The sequence below is a fragment of the Panthera onca genome, chromosome F2 (genome assembly GCF_046562875.1).
Source record: "Panthera onca isolate mPanOnc1 chromosome F2, mPanOnc1 haplotype 2, whole genome shotgun sequence".
NCBI lineage: Eukaryota > Metazoa > Chordata > Mammalia > Carnivora > Felidae > Panthera > Panthera onca.
The window spans coordinates 43,866,387-43,883,092 of NC_138356.1; the positions used below are offsets into that span (position 1 = coordinate 43,866,387).

Below are 16,706 nucleotides of genomic sequence, written 5' to 3' on the forward strand. Positions count from 1 at the left end.
AATTTAAATTTTAAGTTCACTTTATTTAAATATTTTTATTTAAAATTTATTCATTAATTATAGTTTGTGTTTCTTTTATTAATTTTTGTTAAATTTACATCCAAATTAGTTAGCATATAGTGCAACAATATCAGGAGTAGATTCCTTAATGCCCTTTACCCATTTAGCCCATCCCCCCTCCCACAACCCCTCCAGTAACCTTCAGTTTGTTCTCCATATTTCTGAGTCTCTTCTGTTTTGTCCCCCTCCATGTTTTTATATTATTTTTGTTTCCTTTCCCTTATGTTCATCTGTTTTGTCTCTTGAAGTCCTCAAATGAGTGAGGTCATATGATTTTTGTCTTTCTCTGACTAATTTCGCTTCGCATAATACCCTCCAGTTCCATCCATGCAGTTGCAAATGGAAAGATTTCATTCTTTTTGATTGCCGAGTAAAACTCCACTGTGTATATATATGCCACATCTTCTTTACCTATTCATCCATCGATGAACATTTGGGCTCTTTCCATACTTTGGCTATTATTTTTGGTGCTGCTATAAACATGGTGGTGCATGTGTCCCTTCGAAACAACATACCTGTATCCCGTGGATAAATGCCTAGTACTTGCTAGGTCGTATGGTAGTTCTATTTTTAGTTTTTTGAGGAACCTCCATACTGTTTTCCAGAGTGGCTGCACCATCTTGCATTGCCACCAACAATGTAAAAGAGATCCTCTTTCTCCGCATCCTCGCCAACATCTGTTGTTGCCTGAGTTGTTAATGTAAGCCATTCTGACAGATGTAAGGTGGTATCTCATTGTGGTTTTGATTTGTATTTCCCTGATGATAAGCAATGTTGAGCATTTTTTCATGTGTCAGTTGGCCATCTGGATGTCTTCTTTGGAGAAGTGTCTATTCATGTCTTTTGCCCATTTCTTCACTGGATAATTTGTTTTTTGGATGTTGAGTTTGATAAGTTCTTTATAGATTTTGGATACTAGCCCTTTATCTGATAATGTCATTTGCAAATATCTTCTCCCATTCTGTCACTTGCCTTTTAGTTTTGTTGATTGTTTCCTTCGCTGTGCAGAAGCTTTTTATTTTGATGAGGTCCCAGTAGTTCATTTTTGCTTTTGTTTCCCTTGCCTCCAGAGACGTGTTGAGTAAGCAGTTGCTGCAGGCAAGATCAAAGAGATTTTTGCCTGCTTTCTCCTCAAGGATTTTGGTGGCTTCCTGTCTTACATTTAGGTCTTTCATCCATTTTGAGTTTCTTTTGTGAATGGTGTAAGAAAGTGGTCCAGGCTCATTCTTCATGTTGCTGTTCAGTTTTCCCAGCACCACTTGCTGAAGAGACTGTCTTTATTCCATTGGATATTCTTTCCTGCTTTGTCAAAGATTAGTTGGCTATATTTCTGGCTATATTTCTCTATTCTGTTCCATTGATTTGAGTGCCTGTTCTTGTGCCAGTACCATACTGTCTTGATGATTACAACTTTGTAGTATAGCTTGAAGTCTGGTATTGTGATGCCTCCTGCTTTGGTTTTCTTTTTCAAGATTGCTTTGGCTATTCGGGGTTTTTGTGGTTCCATACAAATTTTAGGATTATTTGTTCTAGCTCTGTGAAGAATGCTGGTGTTATTTTGATAGGGATTTCATTGACTATGTAGATGGCTTTGGGTAGTATCAACATTTTAATAATATTTGTTCTTCCTATCCAGGAGCATGGAATCTTTTTCCGTTTGTGTGTGTGTGTGTGTGTGTGTGTGTGTGTGTGTCTTCTTCAATTTCTTTCATAAGCTTTCTATAGTTTTCAGTGTATAGATTTTTCACCTCTTTAGTTAGTTTTATTCCTAGATATTTTATGGGTTTTGGTGAAACTGTAAATGGGATCAATTCCTTGATTTCTCTTTCTGTCACTTCATCGTTGGTGTATAGGAATGCAACTGATTTCTGTGCGTTGATTTTATATCCTGCAACTTTACTGAATTCATGAATCAATTCTAGCAGTTTTTTGGTAGATCTTTTTGGGTTTTCCATATAGAGTATCATGTCATCTGTGAAGAATGAAAGTTTGACCTCCTCCTGGCCAATTTAGATGCCTTTTATTTCTTGGTGTTGTCTGATTGCTGAGGCTAAGACTTCCAATACTATGTTGAATAACAGTGGCAAGAGTGGACATCCCTGTATTGTTCCTGACCTTAGGAGGAAAGCTGTCAGTTTTTCCCCATTGAGGATGATATTAGCATTGTGTTGTTCATATACGGCGTTTATGATCTCAAGGTATGCTCCTTCTATCCCTACTTTCTTGAGGGTCTTTATCAAGAAAGGATGCTGTATTTTTGTCAAATGCTTTCTCTGCATCTATTGAGAGGATCATATGGTTCTTGCCCTTTCTTTTACTGATGTGATGAATCATGTTAATTGTTTTGCGGATATTGAACCAGCCCTGCATCCCAGGTATAAATCCCGCTTGGTCATGGTGAATAATTTTTTTAATGTATTGTTGGATCCTGTTGGCTAATATCTTGTTAAGGATTTTTGTATCCATGTTCATCAGGGAAATTGGTCTATAGTTGTTTTTAGTGTGGTCTCTGTCTGGTTTTGGAATCAAGGTAATGCTGGCTTCATAGAAAGAGTTTGGAAGTCTTCCTTCCATTTCTATTTTTTGGAATACCTTCAAGAGAATAAATAGGTGTTAACTCTTCCTTAAATGCTTGGTAGAATTCCCCTGGAAATCCATCTGGCCCTGGACTCTTGTTTTTTGGGAGATTTTTGATTACTAATTTGATTTCCTTACTGGTGATGGGTCTGTTCAAATTTTCTATTTCCTCCTGTTTCAGTTTTGGTATGTATATGTTTCTAGGAATTTGTCCATTTCTTCCAGATTGCCCATTTTATTGGCATATAATTGTTCTTAATATTATCTTATTAGTGTTTTTATTTCTGCTGTATTGGTTGTGATCTCTCCTCTTTAATTCTTGATTTTTTTTATTTGAGTCTTTTCCTTTTTCTTTTTGATCAAACTAGCTAGTGGCTTATCAATTTTGTTAATTCTTTCAAAGAACCAGCTTCTGGTTTCATTGATCTGTTCTACTGGTTTTTTTTGTTTGTTTGTTTTTTTCAATAGCATTATTTCTGCTCTAATCTTTATTATTTCCTGTCTTCTGCTGGTTTGGGGTTTTATTTGCTGTTCTTTTTCCAGCTCCTTAAGGCATAAGGTTAGGTTGTGTATCTGAGATCTTTCTTCCTTCTTTAGAAAGGCTTGGATTGCTATATACTTTCCTGTTATGACCACCTTTGCTGCGTCCTAGAGGTTTTGGGTTTTGGTGTTATCATTTTCATTGGCTTCCATGAATTTTTTAATTTCCTCTTTAACTTCTTGGTTAGCCCATTCATTCTTTAGTAGGATGTTCTTCAGTCTCCAAGTATTTGTTACCTTTCCAAATTTTTTCTTGTGGTTGATTTCAAGTTTCATAGCATTGTGGTCTGAAAATATGCACAGTATGATCTCAATCTTTTTCTATTTACTTAAGGCTGATTTGTGTCCCAGTATATGGTCTATACTGGAGAACGTTCCATGTGCACTGGAGAAGAATGTGTATCCTGCTGCTTTAGGATGAAATGTTCTGAATATATCTGTTAAGTCCATCTGGTCCAGTGTGTCATTCAAAGCCATTGTTTCCTTGTTGATTTTTGATTAGATGATCTGTCCATTGCTGTGAGTGGGATGTTGAAGTCTCCTACTATTATAGTATTACTGTCAATGAGTTACTTTATGTTTGTGATTAATTGATTTATATATTTTGGTGCTCTCACATTTTGGCGCATAAATGTGTACAATTTTTAGGTCTTCTTGGTGGATAGACCCCTTGATTATGCTATAATGCCCTTCTGCATCTCTTGATACAGTCTACCTTAAAGTCTAGATTGTCTGATATAAGTAGGGCTACTCTGGCTTTCTTTTGTTGACCATTAGCATGAGAGATGGTTCTCCATCCCCTTACTGTCAATCTGAAGGTGTCTTTAGGTCTAAAGTGGGTCTCTTGTGAACAGGATCTTGTTTTCTTATCCATTCTGTTACCCTATGTCTTTTGATTGGAGCATTGAGTCCATTGATGTTTAGAGTGAGTACTGAAAGATATGAATTTATTGTCATTATGTTTCTTGTAGAGTTGGAGTTTCTGGTGGTGTTCTCTGGTCCTTTTTAATCCTTTGTTGCTTTTGGTATTTATATATATTTTTTTTTTCATCTTTTCTTCCCTCAGAAAATCCCCCTTAAAATTTCTTGCAGGGCTGGTTTAGTGCTTACAAACTCCTTTAATTTTTATTTGTCTGGGAACCTTTTAATCTCTCCTTCTATTTTGAATGACAGCCTTGCTGGATAAAGAATTCTTGGCTGCATAGTTTTCTGATTCAGCACACTGAATATATCCCGCCACTCCTTTCTGGCCTGCCAAGTTTCTGTGGATAGGTCTGCTACAAACCTGATCTGTCTTCCCTTGTAGGTTAGGGACTTTTTTTCCCTTGCTGCTTTCGTGATTCTCTCCTTGCCTAAGTATGTTGTGAATTTGACTATGATATGGCTTGTTGATGGTCGGTTTTTGTTGAATCTAATGGGGGTCCTCTGTGCTTCCTGGATTTTGATGTCTGTGTCTTTCCCCAGGTTAGGAAAGTTTTCTGCTATGATTTGCTCACAAAACCCTTCTACCCCTATTTCTCTCTCTTCCTCCTCTGGGACCCCTATGATTCTGATATTGTTTCTTTTTAATGAGTAACTGATTTCTCTCATTCTTAAATCGTGCTCTTTTGCCTTAATCTCCCTCTTTTTTTTCTGCTTTATTATTCTCTATAAGTTTGTTCTCTATATCACTGATTCTCTGTTCTGCCTCATCCATCCTTGCCGCCACTGCATCCATCCGTGATTGCAGCTCAGTTATGGCATTTTTAATTTCATTCTGGCTATTTTTTACTTCTTTTATCTCTGCAGAAAAGGATTCTAGTCTATTTTTGACTCCAGTTAGTATTCTTCTTATTGTGATTCTAAATTCTGGTTCAGACATCTTGCTTGTATGTGTTGGTTAAATCCCTGGCTGTCATTTCTTCATGCTCATTCTTTTGGGGTGAATTCCTTCCTTTTGTCATTTTGAAGGGAGAAAAGGAATTAATGAGGTAGAAAAATTAAAATTAAAAAACTAAAATTAAAAAATATTAAAATTAAAAAATTAAAAATACACACACATACAAAAAGTGAATAAATGATGCTCGATCCTAGTTGTGTTTTGGTCTGAGTGTTGAAAGTGGTTTGCCAGATTAGAGAAAAAAAGAGGGAGGGGGAAGGAAATTGTTCGAGAATTTGAAAAAATGAATACACTGAAGTAGACTAAAATGAGATGATGGGAGTAACATAGAATTTGAAAAAATTTACACAAAAGTAAAGAATATAGTAGAAAAAAATTAAAGAAAAATATTTTTAATAAAAATTAAAAATAAAAATGAATTTTTTCTCTTTCTGTTTTCAAGAATAAGAAAAGAAACAAAAAAGAGAAAAAAGAGAAGAAAAAAAGGAAATTTTTTGAAAATTTGAGAAAGTGAATACACTGTAGTAGACTGGAATAAAATGATGGAAGTAAAATAGAATTTGAAAAAATTTACATAAATGTAAAAAAATAGTAAAAAAATTAAAAATATTTTAATAGAAATTTAAAGTAAAAATGAAGTTTTTCTCTTTTTGCATTCAAGAAAAAGAAAAGAAATGAAAAAGTTAAAAAAATATTTTTAAAAAGAAATCATTTGAAAATTTGAAAAAGTGATTACACTGAAGTAGACTAAAATAAAATGATGGAAGTAGAATAGAATTTGAAAAAAATTACACAAAAGTAAAAAATATAGTAAGAAATATAAAGAAAAATATTTTTAATAAAAATTGAAAATAAAAATGAGTTTTTTCTCTTTCTGTATTCAAGAAAAAGAAAAGAAGTGAAAAAGAGAAAGAAAAGAAAGAAAATTGAATAGATGGACCTGCTAACAGATTGAAATAGGACTGAAATTACTTCATTTTTTCTTAGAAGTCATACTATGAAGTGCTTTATAGTCCATCAACTAAGCAGGTAGTGAGACTTGTGTTCTTGAAGAGCAAGGTTGGTCCAGTTGGACGGGGCTCAGTGTAATGGTTCCGTTCTCCCCTAGATGGCGCTGCTAGCCTACTGGGGTGGAGTATCGTGGCACTCTAGGTGTGTATGCGCATGCGCATGCGCAGGAGCAGTGAAAATGGCGTCGCCCAGCTACCCAGTCTCTAGTATCAGAACTCTGTTCTCCCTGATCAGCAATCACGCACCCATCCTCTGTCTTCAGCTCTTATCCACTCCCTGCTTTTTCACTGTCTGTGACCAGGCCCCAGGCAGTACCTCTCTCCCGAGTTTTGTCTCAAATACAGCTGTTTTCCCTGTCTCCTTACTTCCGAAGGACTGCAGCTTTGACCCACTCCGCCCTTCTGCGGGAGGGTCTCACCGAGCAATGGCCAAATGAGCAATGGCCAAATGAGCAACGGCCGAATGTTGGCTGCACCCAGGAACGCTTTCTGCTGGACCCTGCTGCTGCCGGTGTCCCGAGACTGCAGCCAGGTGCCAGCCCACCCCAGAAAAATTTCGTGAAATAGTGTAGTAGCAGCTTTTCAGGGATTATGAAAAATCACAACACACATCTGGCACCAGGCTTCACCCTTAATGACCTTGCCCCAGCACCAGCAAATGTGGCCATTCTCTGGGGTCTGCTGGGACCAGGTGGCTTCAACGGTCTCTACCAAATGTCCTTCCAGCAGTGGAACCACTTTTCCCCGTGTGGCCCAAGAACCTCCCGGACCCCACTCTGCTCCTGGGGATTCGCCCTTCCCACCAGAGCACCACCAGGTATGGAGCTGTGGAGTTGCAGACTTAGCGCTCCCCTTGTTTACAGTCTTAATGGAATTTAAACCCTCTCCTTTCTCCTTTCTCCCTTTTTAGTTTAGTCCCTGTAGCTGTTTCCAATTTTCCATTTTCTCTCCGGCTCCTTTTGGGGAGGGGTGCTTTTCCCGTATTCTCCCTCCTTCCCCGTCTCCATCCTCTCTCCACCTGCAAAAGCACCTCCCTGCCTGCTGCAGCTTCTCGCTCCCCATGTCAGCTCTTTGTGCCGTGTACCTGCTGAATTCTGTGATTCAGGTTGTGCAGATTGTTGTGTTAATCCCCCAATCAGTTTTCTAGGTGTGTAGGAGGGTTTAGTGTTGGTCTGGCTCTATATCATGGACGCGAGCCACACAAAAAACTTCCATGCTGTTCTGCCATCTTGGCTCCTCCCAATTTGTGTTTCTTTTTAATTCAATAGTTGTTTATTATTTCTAATTGTAAAACACACATAAGCTAAAATTTACCATGTTAACCATTTTTAAGAATACAGTTCAGTGGCATTAAGTACACCCACATTTTTGTGCAACCATCAGCACCATCTATCTCCAGAATCCTTTTCCTCTTACAAAACTGAAACCCTGTCCCAATTAAACAAGAACACCCCATTGTCCCCAGGGTCCCCAGCCTCTCGCAACCACCTGTCTACTTTCTGTCTCTGTGAATCTGACTACTCCAAGTACCTTATATAAGTGAAATCATACCATAGTTTTCCAGTGACTGGCATTTCACTTAATGTAACATCCTCAAGGTTCATCGATGTTGTAGGATGTATCAGAATTTCCTCCCTTTCTAAAACTGAATAATATTACATTGTATGCTTAAAGCACATTGTGTTTATTGGTCAATATTGACTTGGGTTTTTTACACTTTGGGACCATTGTGAGTAATGCTGCCATGAACACTAGTATATAAATATCTCTTCTAGATCCTGCTTAACCCCAGCAGTGGAATTGCTGGATCACATTGTAATTCCATTTCTAATTTTTTGAGGAACCACGATACTGTTTTCCACAGTGGCTGCACCGTCTTACATTCCCAGCAACAGTGCACAAGGGCTCTGATTTCTCCACATCCTCACCAACACTTGTTATTTTCCCTTTTCTTTCCCCATGCTTTTGTTTTTCTGTTTTGTGTTTGTTTTTGTTTTGTAGCCATTCTAATGGGTGTGAGATGGTATCTTATTGTAGTTTTGAGTTCAGTTCCTTAATGATTGGTAATGCTGAGCATCTTTTTATGTGCTTATTGGTCATTTGCATATGTCTTTGAAGAAATATCTGTTTAAGTCTTTTGCCCAATTTTTAATCAAGGTGTTTGGGTTTATTGTTGTTGTTGTTGTTGTTGTTGTTGTTGTTGTAATTGAGTTGTAAGAGTTCTTTATATATTCTGTGTATAACCTTATCAGAGAGATGATTTGCAAATATTTTCTCTCATTCTGGGGGTTACCTTTTCACTCTGATGATTGTTATCAGTTGATGCAGAGAATTTTTAAATTTTGATATAGTCCAGTTTATTATTTTCTTTTGTTGCCTGTTCCTTTGATGTCTTATCCAAGAAACCATTGCCACATGTGTTGTCATAAAGCTTTTTGCCTATGGTTTTTTTCAAAAAAAGTTTTATAGTGTTAGCTTTCACATTTAGGTCTTTGATCCATTTTGGGTCAATTTTATATATGGTATAATATAAGGGTTCAACTTTATTCTTTTATATATAGCATAATGTAAGGGTCCAACTTTATTCTTTTGAGTATGAATATCCAGTTTTCCCAACAACAATTGTTGAATAGACTATCTTTTCTTCATTGAATGGTCTGGGCACCCTGGTCAAAAATCATTCAACCATCTCTAACAGAAGGTTGTTTCTGGATTCTTTATTCTATTCCAGTGTTCTAAGTGTTTGTCTTTATGCCAGTATCACACTGTTTTATTTACTGTAACTTTATACATTTTGAAAACAGTAAGTGTAAGACCTCAAACTTTGTTCTTTTTCAAAATTGTTTTGACTATTTGGGGCCCCTTGTGATTCTATATGAATTTTAAGATGGATTTTTTATTTCCATTAAAAAAACACTATTGAAATTTTGATGGGAATTGCACTGAATCTATAGATCACTTTGGGTAACATCGATATCCTAACAGCATTAAGTCTTCTAATCCACAAGTAAGGGATGTTGTTTTAGCTCAGGCTACTCTAACAAAATACCTTAGACTGATATCTTACACAACAGACATTTATTTCTCACAGTTCTGGATGCTGGGAAGTCCAAGATCAAGGTGCTCACAGATTAAGTTCTTAGTGAAGACCCTCCTCCTGACTTGTATACAATCACCTTCACTGTGTGCATGCACATGATTTTTTGTTAGTGTGTGTTCATTGGAGAGCTCATGTCTCTTCCACTTTTTAAAGAGCAATAATCCCATAATTTACATTACAAATCTGATTATGCACTCCTGCTTGGAGCCCTTCAGTAGCTTCTCTTTGCACTTGGGATAAAGTTCATAATACAAAGTCCTGAATGTTCTAACCTTGTCTTCCTTTCTGGCCTCAGTTTACATGCCACTCTTCCTGTCTTCACTCTGCCCACATTGACTTTTTTTCTAGTTCTAACATCACTTCCTGCCCCCAAGACCTGTGCACATGTGGTTTCTTCCTAGAATGTTCTCCCCTTACCCTTTTTCTTTGTCTGTTCAACTCCTGCCTATCCCCTGGGCTCATCTCTAAGGTCTCTTCCTCTGGCATGCCTCCTTTAAATCTTGGGACTAGAGAGATCCCAATAATAACACAAACTATAATTATTTTTATGGTCATGTATAAAGATTAACATTTGTTTTTACCTATCCAGTAGGCAACGAGATAAGCATTTCACATGTATTCACTCATGTCATTCTCCCAAAAGCCCTCCTCTCCATTTTTACAAATGAAGAAGTCAAGATTTAGACAGCTTAAGTCACTGCCCCTGGTCACATTACTAATAAGAGGTGGAGTCAAGATTTCAATCAAGGTTATCTAATCCCAGAGCTTATGTATTTAGTCCTAATACCTCATTGATTTTCTCTGTTAAGGGCCCTCATTCATGATTTGTTCATTTATTCCACATGTTTATCAAGTTTCTACCATGTGGCAGGCACTGTAAGGTACTGGGGTATGGAGGTGAGCAGCAAGACAAAAAAGGTCCCTACATTTAAAGAACTTTGCCGTAGTGGAGGAGCAAGAACATAAAATGTAGAAGTAAGCAAATAAACAAAGATCACTTCTATGGAACTGAGCTGATTATGTGGTGAATAATAAGTATGGAAGGCCTGCTATTGACAGGATGGGCTCTGATGGTCTCTAAAAAGGGGACATTTGAGCTGAGTCCTGAAGGATGATGGGGCAGAACTAGCTAATTGTCCCTAAGAATGCATTCTACTTTTTTTATGGTAACAGACCCCCTAAATTTTAGCTAGGTTGTAGTCTCTACCTTACTTTATAATTAGGTGTAACCATGAGACTAAGTTCTGGCTAATGGGTTATAACTGGAAGTGGCCCAAGAAACTTCCAGTAAGTCTCCTTAAAGGGAGCAAAGGAGATGGGCATGCTCTTCTCCTCCCATCCTCTTTCCTTTCGGAAGGTTGAAGCATCAACAGCCAACTTGGACCATGAAGTGAACTTGAGAATGCAAGTCACACACAGCAGAGAAGCAAACAGGAAGGAGTATGGGTCCCTGATGATGGGGAGTACCATATCGCCCTGGACTGACTCCCTCAGATAAACTTTATTGAAGTAGTTCTTCCTGCAAAGCATGACTGCACTTCTTTATGATTTTGAAGACTTAATACTGCTGCTTGTGAAGTGTAGACTACAAGCTTCATGCACCAGCTGTCAGCCACGGTAGTGACCAACTAAACATCCTCAGGAAGTCATCATAGGCCCTTTGGTTGACTCTAACTCCCAATCACAGGAAATGACTGGTTTTCTTTTCTCTCTGGTATGCCTTTGGAAGGAGTTTGGAAGGCATTTGGTGTGCCGGAAGGGCCACTCACTTGATCAGATGGCACCTGCCAAACTGACACAGATAAAGAGTGCCACAATGCAGATCTCTGAAAAATGCCTCCATGACATATTAGCAATTTCACAAACACATTCAAAAGTTCAGATAACACTTTTGATGTCCTTGATCTTTGCACTTCCAAATGGTGGCTGAACAAACAGAAATCAGTCTTCTTTGAAACCTTCAAAGCAGTGAAATTGCTTAAATCAGTTTGTTGACTATTCTCTGACTTCCAAAGGTCAGGGAAGGTTTTCTGTGTGTGTTCATCCCTTCTGATTCACTTTCACATTCTCTTGTAAGTACTTTGGTTCTAAAAAAAAATTAAGTCAATCATTTATTTGTTTTTTATGCAACTTTGAATTTCCAATAAAGACTTGGCCAACTTTTCTGAGGACCAAAAATGGCTATTTTTGAAATAGTTGCATAAACATCCTATTAGGAAATGGTAAATAGAACTTACCAGCATGGAGGTAAATGAGTAAGTGCAGAACTGATTCTTTTACCAACATATTTAAACCTCATGAAATCAGAAACGTGTTATTACACCAGAAGATTCCACATAAAATCCAGTGTGCTCCAGTTTGTTGCGTTATCATTTGTGTGAACTGGGGCTTGATCATGGCAGTAGAAGAGATACATGATTTTGTACTTGTTTCTCAACAATTTCCAACTCAGTAATCAGCACCTGAGGGTGACTCTCCCTGTGAGGAAGACAGCATGGAAGTTGCCATGTATGGAGATGAGCTAAGGGGCTGAGCAGTGGCGTCTTCACTATCATTATGACCTCAATTAGGATTCTAAAGGGAAGTCACAAGAATACATGTAAACTAACTGCAGAAAAAATGAGAGAGAGATAGAATGGAAAAATACTGAAGTATCCTGTGAACTCCACTTGGGTATTTCCAGGCTTTAGAAATTAAACCAGAGACTGATTCCTGATTAACAGTCCTTCCCAAACCCTTTCACCTCACAAATATTACATAAAATGATGATATTTTCATGGCCCATGGGGATAAAATAATGAGGCTTCTTCGTGAAATCAAAAGCGACTTACTCCTTGGCATACTGATCAGCCACCCAGATAAAGACCTTTCTTTAGTCTCCCACTTCCCAAGTTCTTAGGAAACAATCATGGCCAACATTTCTTGAGCCCCTGTTGTATGGCAGACACTGCTCTAAGCGTTACACATGCATTTTATTCACTCATTAAATCTTCACACAAGTTAGGTATTATATTTTCCTCTTTTACATATAAGAAAACCCAGGTATTTGGAGTCTAAGCTATATACTCAAGGTCACATGGCTCATGGTGCAGGCAGGGTTTAAATCTACTTTGGCCCTTAATCTAGTTTGGCATTAACCCTCAGTTATACTGTCTCTATCAGACACTAAAGCTTTCTTAAAAGGAAGTGAACTGATTGACCAGGTTTGAGTCAGGTACCCATCTGAGAACCAATCGATGATGAGAAGGGGGTGGGATCACACTAGAGAAAGCAACTTGGTCCTCATGCTACACCCTGTGGAAGGAGGGAGGGGGGGCAAATCCTGGCAAAGAAATGTTTGACCAACACTAATAAGGATCCTCTTCCTCCCCACCCTCCTCTTCTCTCAGGGACCCAGGGTTAACTGATATATTCTTCTCCTTTCATAGTACACTACAATCATGATGCTTCTCTTTATTTAATCTTATTCCTCTCCACACTAGAATTCCATCTCAATCCCAAAAGGCCACCATTCTACTTTGTTTGATAGGAATCATTTTACCTATATATGTTCTTATATACGTATATTGTTGTTTCGTGTGTATGCATTTTTAAGTAACATATATGACATGGTGCTACAAGCCCCATTCTTGTCTCCCTTTTGCCACTCAGTCTTACGTTCATAAGATATATCCACGTTGCCATGTTGCCAGCCCATTGCTTCTGACCACAGCATATACTCTAGGGTATGCCTGCACCACTCAACCCATGTCTTGTACCAGTCATGTACTACTGGGTTGTATAGACCACCCCACTCAACTTGGGATCCCCTCATCTGGGAAGACCCCCCTCTGCCTGGGGGAGTGTTCCTCCTCTGTGCTTGCACTTTCCTCTGAGCTTGCTTCCATCAGGACAGAGGCCATAGAGCACCTTGGTTTAAAGTACAGGATTGGGGCCACACTGCCTGGACTCAGAATCCCATCTCTTCCATTTATAGCTAAGTCATATAGCCTGTAGGTACCTCCTCTTCCTCATATGCAAAATGTTAGCCACAGCTACCCATGGGATTATTGTAAAGATTAAATGAGAAAAATCTATGAAATGTGCTAAGAACAGTGCCTGATACAAATGAAGTGCTATTATAACTACTGTAATATTTGTTGCATGTATCAGAATGGTCTATTTACTTGTCTATTCCACCACCAGATTATGAAACCCTTGGCTTTTCCATCTCTGTGTCTCAGAACCTCACACGTTGCAAGAACCCAATGCAGGTTCATTGGATGTTGCTCTCTCTTACTCACTCTGTGGTTTGACATGGCTGCAGTATTGGTATCTAGAAATGAACTGGGTTGAGAAGAGGCTCAGATAGAGTAGCCTGGAGATGTGGCTTTAGAAGGGAGAACTTTCCTGGAGCTATAATGCTGGGCAATAGAAAATATAGTGTCAGCTGCTACATACAGCCAGGAAGGCCAGCAGGTCACCCAAGAGCAGCTCCCAGAGGACATCCTTACATAAGCAGCTTTATGAACTTGGCCAGAGCGTAGCTAAGAGCCAGCTCATGGCCATGTGCCAACACTTTCTGGCCTCCTGTGTGTTCGCCTCAGTGACCTCGTCTGTACAATAGGACTAATACCATCTACCCTATACGATTGTCCCAAGGATTATGTGAGGGAACAATTACCAAGTGCTTAGAACAGTGTCTGGAATGACCTCAATCAGTCATAAATGTTAGCTTTCCTTAGAATGACCACCACGCAACTGATTACTCTTACTTACAAATAGAGTCGGAAGATGCCACTCGTTTTCTTTCCTGTTTCAGGATCTTGGAGTTTTTGTTTCTTCATCTGTATATTTGTTTTTTGGCTTTATTTATTTACTTGGTATTCTGGTGGGAACTATTTGTTAGCAGGTTATCTGATAGAAGGTTCTAGTCTTTTTAACCTCGACAAATGTGCCCTTGAACTCACAGGTGTGCAGTACAGCTTGTCTATCTTTGAAGGCTTCCTAAGGACAATATCATTCTCAGGTTAGAAGTTCTCTGAAGTGCCAGCTAGCAGCAACCCATAGTCAGATATTCCCAGGAATACCAGGGGGCACCATTTATAATCACAGAACATGCCTAAATGGGAATGAATTTGATCTTCTTTGTTGAAAAAAAAAAAAAAGTGAAGGGGAAGAAGAACAAGGAAATCAAACACAGGTCCGGTGGGGCTACTCTCAGAATGATGAAGGCCTTTCCTATTAGCTTTCTAAGCAACTTTTAGACGGCTGCTGTGCATAGAAAGACTCTTTTTTAAAATGCTTTGGTTTCATACAGGGAAATAAACACTCAGGGTGAATTACTGGCTGCTCTACATTAGAGGCCTCGCTGTAAGAACCATTAGCTATAAAAAGAGAGGTTAATTATGACGAGAACTGTGTGGCCGAAGCTGAGGGAGTTATAGTGACTTGCAGGGAGGGGGCTGATCAGGAGGCCACGTTTGATGGCAACGCCCTCTCCTGGACAAAGGCTGAATCTGGAGGCTGATACCAGGCGCAATGCTTGGGCCAGTTTGTGTTGGGTTCATTAGCTGTGGGGGTTATTGCCTATGGGATCTCCTGCCTATGGGAGGAGAAGGGGGAAGGAGCAAGAGGAGTGGGGAGACTTAGCAAAATTTCTCATTCTATAAAATTAGGATCTTGTGAAACTTCAAAAAGACTTTGTCAGGTTTAGTAATCCTACTCCTTACTCTCATCCATTCTAGAAGATTCGGCTTCCCACTATGCCTTAAGACATGCTCATGTAAAGAAGCACTTGGTTTCCAAGAAACCGCATGAATTTTTTTTTTTCCTTTTAGAAGGACTCAAAGATAAAATGTTGTGTTTTGTCATGAAAATTTTATTTCAAGTGAGGAATCCAATTCCCAGTCTGGCCCCTGCCAACATTCTGAGGACAAATAGAAATCCAGGCTGGGCAAAATTTCGGAGCTCATCTCCGAAAGGGATATTTTGACAAAATGTATACATGCTTCAGACCTTGCTGTCGTTAACTGAGTACCTACTGTATGCCAGGCACCAACAGTACATTTTTCTTGCCTTGTTTCACTATACCACAGAATATGTGACTCCCCAGCACAGGTGTGTGGTCACTAGTTCTGCAAATGCACACACCAAGAATTAGGCTCACAGGTCCACCAAGGGCCACACAAAGAGAGCAGAGCAAGCATCAGTATTCAAATCCTTTGACAGACTGCTGTCATTTTCCACTCTTTAGCCCTGCCTCCACAAAATAACCCAAACAGTTACTGTTTGTAACCCTTGTCATAACCACTCAAAAGTATGTAGCTTAAAGGAAGAAATGTTAAAATGTCTACTCCTGAGTGTGACACCCTCTGATCTCACCCACCCTGTGTATGCTTCTGGACCCCCTTTTTTGTTAGCCTTCCCAACTCTGGAGTATGCAAGTAGGCAGGTGAACTTTGTGACAAATACCTGGTAGATCTGAAGTGGGTGTGGATGTTGATTTTCCATTTTTATGATACATTTTCAATATGTATATAGGTAAGTAATTTCTTTGCCCATAACACTTCCAAGTCGAATTCTCTCTTATGAATATCTACTTCCCTGTGCCAGCCCTGGGCGAAATTTTACCACATTGAACTTCTGTTCTTCGCGGCCATCTTTCGAAGAAGGAAGTTCTAAGAGCTCCTTCTGAAAGACGGTCTTGTCACAGGTTAATATAAATTAATGTGCCTCCACCTTCACTCACTCTAATTTCTTATGAACATTCAGCCTAAGCATTTTCAAATATTTTACATTCGGCAATGTTTACAAGGCCTGAGCTTGAGCTCAGCCGGGGCATTGTTCTGGAAGTGAGCGGAATGCGGTGTCTGGGAGCATAGTTTCTGGAGCCAGCTCTCCTGTGACTCCTGGCTCCACCATCACTTCTGCCATTGATTTTGAGCAAATCTCTTCACTCGCCTGTGTCTTATGTTCTCTTCTGTGAAAATGAGATTAGAATGTCCTCTACCTCATAGGGTTCCTGTGAAGCATTACTTTATATAAAGTACTTAGAAAAATGCCTGGAACATAGTAGTAGCTCTGAATATGTGAGTTCCGCTGTCATCACTATTATCATTATTCCATAAGAAATACTTGAAGGACTAAAGATTCAGTGATATGCTTGTGACTCTCCTCCCCTAACTCACTTAGCAGGTTGTGTCCTGTGATGTGCATGGTTTTGAGAATACTCAATTCTAGTAAGTGAGTAAGCTTGTGGTTTACAAACATAGGCAAACTATCTGAAGGTGTGCAAGTCTAAATGAGTAGCTAGTAAGCAAAAAGTGTGGTTATCATAGGCAGAACCTATGGGATGTGTTAAGTATAAATATAAGATAAGTAGTTGGCAAGTGGAACATGTGCGTGTTAATCGCATGGAGAGAAGGATGAAAGGACCAAGAAATACCTGATATTTATGATGCATCTGAGCACCAAATATTCAGAGTGTACTAAATATATGTAAGGCTAAATATCAAGAAGCATTAAATATATGTGAGCATTTGATATTCGTGATCTCCTA

The 16,706-nt window shown here is 39.0% G+C and overlaps 1 protein-coding gene and 1 long non-coding RNA gene across 3 annotated transcripts in view; one reads left to right on the forward strand and one right to left on the reverse strand.

The window, feature by feature from the left end:
* The window catches only part of CPQ (carboxypeptidase Q), a 548,491-nt gene that overhangs the window by 456,661 nt on the left and 75,124 nt on the right, over positions 1-16,706 (forward strand). The window lies entirely within an intron of this gene.
* Positions 10,612-11,682, reverse strand: LOC144615052 (uncharacterized). Its single transcript, XR_013553403.2, has 2 exons — positions 11,404-11,682; positions 10,612-11,253 (listed from the first exon to the last, which is right to left on the reverse strand). It is a non-coding gene; the product is annotated as an uncharacterized LOC144615052 (long non-coding RNA).